This window comes from Trachemys scripta, chromosome 10, assembly GCF_013100865.1.
Source record: "Trachemys scripta elegans isolate TJP31775 chromosome 10, CAS_Tse_1.0, whole genome shotgun sequence".
In the NCBI taxonomy this organism is placed as follows: Eukaryota; Metazoa; Chordata; order Testudines; family Emydidae; genus Trachemys; species Trachemys scripta.
In genome coordinates, this window is record NC_048307.1 from 15,568,283 (window position 1) to 15,576,383 (window position 8,101).

The window sequence follows — 8,101 nt, forward strand, 5'->3', positions numbered from 1 at the left end:
ATTAAAGAAAAAGGTAAAAATCATCTCTGTAAAATCAGTATGGAAAATAACTTTACAGGGTAATCAAACTTAAAGAGCTCAGAGGACTCCCCTCTAGTCTAGGTTCAAAGTACAGCAAACAAAGATAAACACTCTAGTAAAAGGTACATTTACAAGTTGAGAAAACAAAGTAAAACTAAGACGCCTTGCCTGGCTATTTACTTACAAGTTTGAAATAGGAGAGACTTGTTTAGAAAGATGTGGAGAACCTGGATTGATGTCTGGTCCCTCTCAGTCCCAAGAGCGAACGAACCCCCAAACAAAGAGAACAAACAAAAGCCCCCCCCCCCCCAAGATTTGAAAGTATCTTGTCCCTTTATTGGTCCTTTGGGTCAGATGCCAGACAGGTTACCTGAGCTTCTTAACCCTTTACAGGGAAAAGGATTTTGGAGTCTCTGGCCAGGAGGGATTTTATAGTACTGTACACAGGACAGCTGTTACCCTCTTCCCTTTATAGTTATGACACAGATAGTGTTGGACATCCGGTTCCACACTGGCTGTGATTTCTTCCTGGAGTTCTAGGAGAAAACAGAGTTAATAAGACACATGTACCTTTAGACATACTACTGATTATATAAAAACTAACGATATGTTTCATTCCAGGAACAATTATTAATCAGTTAACTCTGGGAAACTTTCCCGGGAGAGTGCATCAGCCACTTTGTTAGAAGCTCCCGAAATGTGTTGTATTTCAAAATCAAAATCTTGGAGAGCTAAACTCCACCGAAGAAGTTTTTTGTTATTTCCCTTGGCGGTATGAAGCCACTGTAGCGCAGCATGGTCTGTTTGTAGTTGGAAACGCTGTCCCCAAACATATGGGCGTAGCTTTTCCAGCACGTACACAATGGCGTAGCATTCCTTTTCGCTGATTGACCAGTGGCTTTCCCTCTCAGTTTCTTGCTGAGAAACATGACAGGATGGAATTCTTGATCCGGTCCTTCCTGCATTAAAACTGCTCCCACGCCTTGCTCGGACGCATCTGTGGTTACTAGGAATGGTTTGTCAAAGTCTGGGGCCCTTAGCACAGGGTCAGACATGAGTGTTGCCTTAAGCTGGTTAAAGGCCTTTTGACACTCAGTCCACTGAACTGCATTTGGCTGTTTCTTTCTGGTTAGGTCTGTCAGCGGGGCGGCGATTTGGCTGTAGTGGGGTACAAATCGCCTATAATATCCACCCAAGCTAAGAAGGATTGGACCTGTTTCTTAGACTTTGGAACCGGCCACTTTTGGATAGCATCCACTTTGGCCTGTAGGGGATTTATAGTTCCTCGACCCACCTGGTGCCCCAGGTAAGTCACTCTGTTTTGGCCTATTTGACACTTTTTAGCCTTAACAGTTAGTCCTGCCTGCCGGATGCGCTCGAAGACTTTTTCCAGGTGCTCCAGGTGTTCTGTCCATGAATCAGAAAAAATGGCCACATCATCAAGGTAGGCAATTGCAGATTCTCCCAATCCCGCTAGGAGACCATCTACAAGTCTTTGGAAGGTGGCGGGTGCATTTCGCAACCCAAAAGGGAGTACATTGAATTCATACACCCCTGCCTGGGTGACGAAGGTTGACCTTTCCTTAGTGGGTTCATCTAGTGGTACTTGCCAGTATCCCTTGGTTAAGTCTAAAGTAGAGATGAATTGGGCATGTCCCAATTTCTCCAATAGCTCATCTGTGCGTGGCATTGGATAGTTGTCAGGATGAGTTACAGCATTTAGCTTACGGTAGTCCACGCAAAAGCGTATTTCCCCATCTGGTTTGGGAACTAGAACCACTGGAGATGCCCATGCACTATTAGAGGGGCGGATTATACCCATCTGTAGCATGTCCTGGATCTCCCTTTGTATAGCAGTTTGGGCATGAGGTGACTCCCGGTAGGGTGGGGTTCTAATTGGGTGAGCATTACCTGTGTCAATGGAGTGGTATGCCCGTTCGGTCCGTCCTGGAGCAGCTGAGAAAATTGCTGCAAAGCTTGTGCACAGCTCCTTGATCTGCTGTCGCTGCAGACGTCCAAGGGTCGTGGAGAGGTTCACCTCTTCCACGCCACCATTCCTTTTTCCTTCGTAGTAGACACCTTCAGGCCACTCCGTGTCATCTGTTTCCTGGGCTGTAAATTGGCAAACGTTTAATTCTCTGGAATAAAAGGGCTTAAGAGAATTAACATGGTATACCTTAGGCTTTATGTTGGAGGTGGGGGAGGCTATGAGATAGTTAACAGCTCCTAGGCACTCCTGGACTGTGAATGGTCCTTCCCACGACGCTTCCATTTTATGGGCCTGGAGTGCCTTTAAGACCATGACTTGGTCTCCTACTTTGAAGGACCGTTCTCTGGAATGTTTATCATACCAGGCCTTTTGCTCTTCCTGAGCATCCTTTAGGTTTTCTTTAGCAAGGGCTAAAGAGTGTCGGAGGGTGCTTTGTAGGTTGCTTGCAAAGTCTAGAATGTTAGTTCCTGGAGAAGGCGTAAACCACTCCCATTGCTGCTTCACCAACTGTAATGGCCCCTTAACCTCGTGGCCATACACAAGTTCAAATGGTGAAAACCCTAAACTGGGATGTGGTACAGCCCTGTAGGCGAAAAGCAACTGCTGCAACACTAGGTCCCAATCATTGGAGTGTTCATTTACGAATTTACGTATCATGGCCCCCAAAGTTTCATTAAACCTCTCCACCAGGCCATTGGTTTCATGGTGGTAAGGGGTGGCAACCAAGTGATTCACCCCATGAGCTTCCCACAGGTTTTTCATGGTCCCTGCCAGGAAATTAGTTAGACTCATAGACTGTAAGGTCAGAAGGGACCATTATGATCATCTGGTCTGACCCCCTGCATGCTGCAGGCCACAAGACCCTTCCCTGGACTCTGCCGTTGAATTCCCCAATCCTGTGTTTTAGTGACTTCAATCGGCAGAGACCCTCCTGCTAGTGATCCCTGCCCCATGCATGTTCCTGAATCTGTAAGGATGTCGGAGGGCCAACCTACCCTGGCAAAAATGTCTGTTAATGCCTGGCACACACTTTTAGCCCTGGTGTTGCTTAAGGGTACTGCTTCCGGCCATCGGGTAGCAAAATCCATGAAAGTCAGTACATACTGCTTTCCTCTGGGTGTCTTCTTTGGGAAAGGACCCAGAATATCCACAGCTACTCGCTGAAATGGGACCTCAATTATGGGTAGTGGCTGGAGAGGGGCTTTAACCTGGTCTTGGGGCTTTCCCACTCGTTGGCACACCTCACAAGACCAGACATAATTAGCAACGTCCTTGCCCATTCCCTCCCAGTGGAAGGACTTCCCCAACCGGTCTTTGGTTCTGTTCACCCCAGAATGGCCACTGGGATGATCATGGGCTAAGCTCAAGAGCTTTACCCGATACTTAGTGGGAACTACCAACTGTCTTTGAGGATGCCAGTCTTCCTGGTGTCCACCCGAAAGAGTCTCCTTGTATAAAAGTCCTTGTTCTACAACAAACCGGGATCGGTTAGAAGAGCTGAGAGGCGGTGGGGTGCTCCGTGCTGCTGCCTAAGCTTTCTGAAGGCTGTCATCTGCTTCCTGGAACTGTTCCCTTGATGCTGGAGACATCAGTTCCTCCTTGGACTGTGGACTGGGGCTTGGCCCCTCTGGAAGCGATGCAGGTGCTGGGGCTGTTTCCATTGACTGTGAACCGCTGTCCGCTGGTGCACTATGTGGTATGCCAGGCTCTGGCTGAGCCTCTTGGGTAGGGTTGTCTGCTGCTTCTGCCCTCTGGCATTGGAGTTGTAGACGGGTTTGCAAACGCTGGACTCAGTGCTGGCAATGGTTCTGGTGCTGGTTGGGTTGCCAGTTCCGGTTCTGGGACTGGCTTTGGCTGGGTCTCTGGGATTGGATCCACTACAGCTGTTGCAGTCGTTGGCAGGGGATCCGGTTCCACCACCTTTGTTTGGGTCTCAGGTAACACAGACGGGGCCCTGGTGGACAGCTCAGGAACAGGGATGGGGGTGCAAGCTTGCTTAGCCTGGCTGCGGGTAACTATTCCCACCCTCTTGGCTAGCTTCACATGGTTGGCCAAGTCTTCCCCCAGCAGCATGGGAATGGGATAATTGTCATAGACTGCAAAAGTCCACATTCCTGACCAGCCTTTGTACTGGACATGCAACTTGGCTGTAGGCAAGGTTACAGACTGTGACACGAAGGGTTGAATTGTCACTGGAGCCTTCGGGTTGATGAGTTTGGGGTCCTCTAGGGATTGGTGGATAGTTGACACTTGTGCCGCAGTGTCCCTCCAAGCGATAACCTTCTTTCCGCCCACTCTCAAGGTTTCCCTTCGCTCCGAGAGTATGAGAGAGGCGTCTGGGGATCTTTGGTGTGATTGTGATGTAATGAACTGTAATTGGTTGGGGTTTTTGGGGCAGTGAGCCTTTATATGTCCCAGTTCATTACATTTAAAACATCGCCCTGCTAAGGTATCCCCGGGGCGATGTTGGTTGGTGGAGACGGGTGTGGTGGGGTGAGAAGGCGTCTGGGGTTTCCCTTGGGATGTGGGTGGGACCTTGGGTTGTCCCCGGTGGTAAGGTTTGGTTTTGGGTTGCCCCTTCTGGCTCCAACTGCTACTAGTTTTTTTTTTTTTTCTGCCACCTCCACCTATTTGGCTCCAATCTCCCCCGCCTCAGTTACAGTTTTGGGCTTCCTATCTAGGATATACCTTTCTATTTCCTCAGGAACACCCTCTAAAAACTGCTCCATTTTTACTAGGGAAACCAGATCTTCCAGAGATTTAACATTTGCTCCTGATAGCCAGGCATCACAATTTTTGTCAATGTGGTAGGCATGCCGGATAAATGACACGTCTGGTTTCCACCTTAGGGCTCTGAACCGCCGACGGGCATGCTCGGGTGTTAGCCCCATTCTGAGTCTGGCCTTGTTTTTAAAAAGTTCATAACTGTTCATGTGTTCCTTAGGCATTTCAGCCGCCACCTCTGCTAAGGGTCCACTGAGCTGTGGCCTCAGCTCTACCATGTACTGGTCTGGAGTGATGCAGTATCCAAGGCAGGCCCTTTCAAAATTTTCTAAGAAGGCCTCAGTATCATCGCCTGCCTTGTAGGTGGGGAATTTTCTGGGATGGGAAGTGGTACCTGGAGAGGAGTTGCTAGGATGGGCTGGTGCATCCTGCCTAGCCCTTGCTACTTCCAGTTCATGCTTCCTTTCTTTTTCTCTCTCCTCCATCTCTTTTTTCTCTCGCCTCCTCTTTGGCTTTTTCAAGCTCCATCTCTCTCCTGTGGGCCTCCTCTTTGGCTTTCTCTTCTCTTTCTCTCTGCTCTGTCTCGCGTTTTTTTAATTGAAGCAGTCTGATGTTTTCTCTCATTTTCTTCTGCTTCTAGTTTGGCCAGTTCTATTTTGTTAGCTACTTCTTTGGTAGTCATTTTCCTGTTTTCTTGTGCTAGGTCACACCCTTCTGCAGTTGACTGAAACTGGGATGCACTTAGCTCAGGCTGTTGCTGAGTTAACAAACTTTCTAACTAGCTACTCCCGAGGATGTAAAAAGAAAAAAAAAAAAATTCAGCTTGTAAATTCCTTTTACCAGTCGTTTGCTCATTAATTGAACTCTTCTCTTAACAAAGGCTCTTGTTAAAAAAACTTAACACCTCTGCCTTCAGGCAAGGAGAGATAAGATATGCATCTACCTTCAGCTCTGCTTTCCAAGCAGCTAGAAGGAAAAAAAAAAATCTTACTGGCTTTTGGGTTTAAAATGAATCCCACCGCTATGCCACCATGTCAAGGCTTTATCCTCACTTTGAACTTTAGGGTACAATGTGGGGGCCTGCATGAAGACTTCTAAGCTTAACTACCAGCTTAGCTCTGGTCTGCTGCCACCATCTCAAGCTAATTCCCTTCCCTGGGGAGCCTTGAGAAACCTTTCACCAATTCCCTGGTGAATACAGATCCAAACCCCTTGGATCTTAAAACAAGGAGAAATTAACCATTTCCCTCCTTCCTCCCACCAACTCCTGGTGAATACAGATCCAACCCCCTTGGATCTAAAAACAAGGAAAAAATCAATCAGGTTCTTAAAAAGAAGGCTTTTAATTAAAGAAAAAGTTAAAAATCATCTCTGTAAAATCAGTATGGAAAATAACTTTACAGGGTAATCAAACTTAAAGAGCTCAGAGGACTCCCCTCTAGTCTTAGGTTCAAAGTACAGCAAACAAAGATAAACACTCTAGTAAAAGGTACATTTACAAGTTGAGAAAACAAAATAAACTAAGATGCCTTGCCTGGCTATTTACTTACAAGTTTGAAATAGGAGAGACTTGTTTAGAAAGACGTGGAGAACCTGGATTGATGTCTGGTCCCTCTCAGTCCCAAGAGTGAACGAATCCCCAAACAAAAGCCTCCCCCCCTCCCCCGCCAAGATTTGAAAGTATCTTGTCCCCTTATTGGTCCTTTGGGTCAGATGCCAGCCAGGTTACCTGAGCTTCTTAACCCTTTACAGGGAAAAGGATTTTGGAGTCTCTGGCCAGGAGGGATTTTATAGTACTGTACACAGGACAGCTGTTACCCCCCTTTATAGTTATGACAGGCCCGTATTTAACATCTGCCCTATGTGTACTAAAGTAAAGACAGCTCACTAACCAGGAGTGACTAGGTTACACCTCAATCTACTTCTCTCAGTGCACAGAAACTTGGGTCTCTTGCAGCCCAGATGAAGTGGCTAATCTGCTCTGGGTCTTAATCTCGCCTGTTAGAGCTCTTTTACTTAGTGTATATGACTATAGCAGTGGTTCTTAAACTTTTGAACAGGTGACCCCTTTCACATTGCAAGCCTCTAAGTACAACCCCCACCCCCAATAAATTAAAAACAGTTTCTTATATATTTTACCCTGTTATAAATGCTGGAAGCAAAGCAGGGTTTGGGGTGGAGGCTGACAGCTCATGACCCCCTGAGGTGTTCTGACCTCCAGTTTGAGAGCCCCTGGAAGATAGTGTGATGATTGTGGAAGACATGAATTCAAGTCCCTGCTTCTCCCACATTGGCTAGGGTAGTAGGTGGTGGTGTCAGTAGCTACCGGTGTGGTGCTCTGCTCTTGTTCAATGATAAGTCACCTGTGGGCGTGTTCCTTCTGTGTGCTGCCTCAGTTCTGTGCAGATAGCTGACAGCAGACCCTGAGAGAACCCCCAAAGACCACTCTAGTAAGGTATGAAGGAACCCAAGCCACGTTTATTAAACGAAACACAGTAATAGTTTCTTGTAGACTCTAAAAAACACTATGAATTTATGCCCCCAGCAATGGACCAGCTCAGTCAGTGGTGGGACTTTCCACTGCCCCCTAGGCCAGACAAAGATGTGCACTCCAGGACCTACTTTTATACAGTTACAGAACAGATTACATTGCAGTACAGCTCCTTGACTCATTGGGGGGCTATCTCCCCCTTTTGATCATGTTGGTTCACACACATCTATCCCTTACGTTGTCCTTTTGACCCTGTCTTTAATATGCACCTGCCTGTTCCTTGTTACCTCTGTGGAGTGTTCTGATGCTATCTTGGCACAAGTCCCTCGTATTAGCACTAATGTGTGGATGCACCTGCTTCTAGCAGCCCTCTTCTTGCCAACTTCTGTGAGTGGGGCCTGCCTCTGGCTCACAGCCCAGCTTTTGCTTAGCAATGCCTGGAAGTACTTTGGTTCAGGCTTCAGGCCTTTGATACAAGAGTTTGTTTCAGGGTCTCATCTTACTACAGGTGTCATCTTCCTGATCTTTATAAAACCTCAATTTGTCCCAGTGCCCAACAAGAAAACCTCTAGCCTTGTTGCTACTGTGATGTGCACAGGGACAGTTAAGAGGAACTCTTACAAGCAGGGATTAAACTTCACACTAGAGGGGAAAAATCAAAGGAAGCATCTTGCCTTTGGTTTGGTACTACTCTACTAAAATCTGATGGCAATATTTAAGACAGGTCTAAAGGACAAGTTAGCATGCCCTCTACTGGTAGTGCACTAATACTTCAAACAGCAATAGGTCAAAGTGCTCTAGACATGATGTGAGGGGTTTGTCTTGGCGATGTAAATCACTACACTAAGTACTTAAAGTGTTGCTGTAGCACAAAA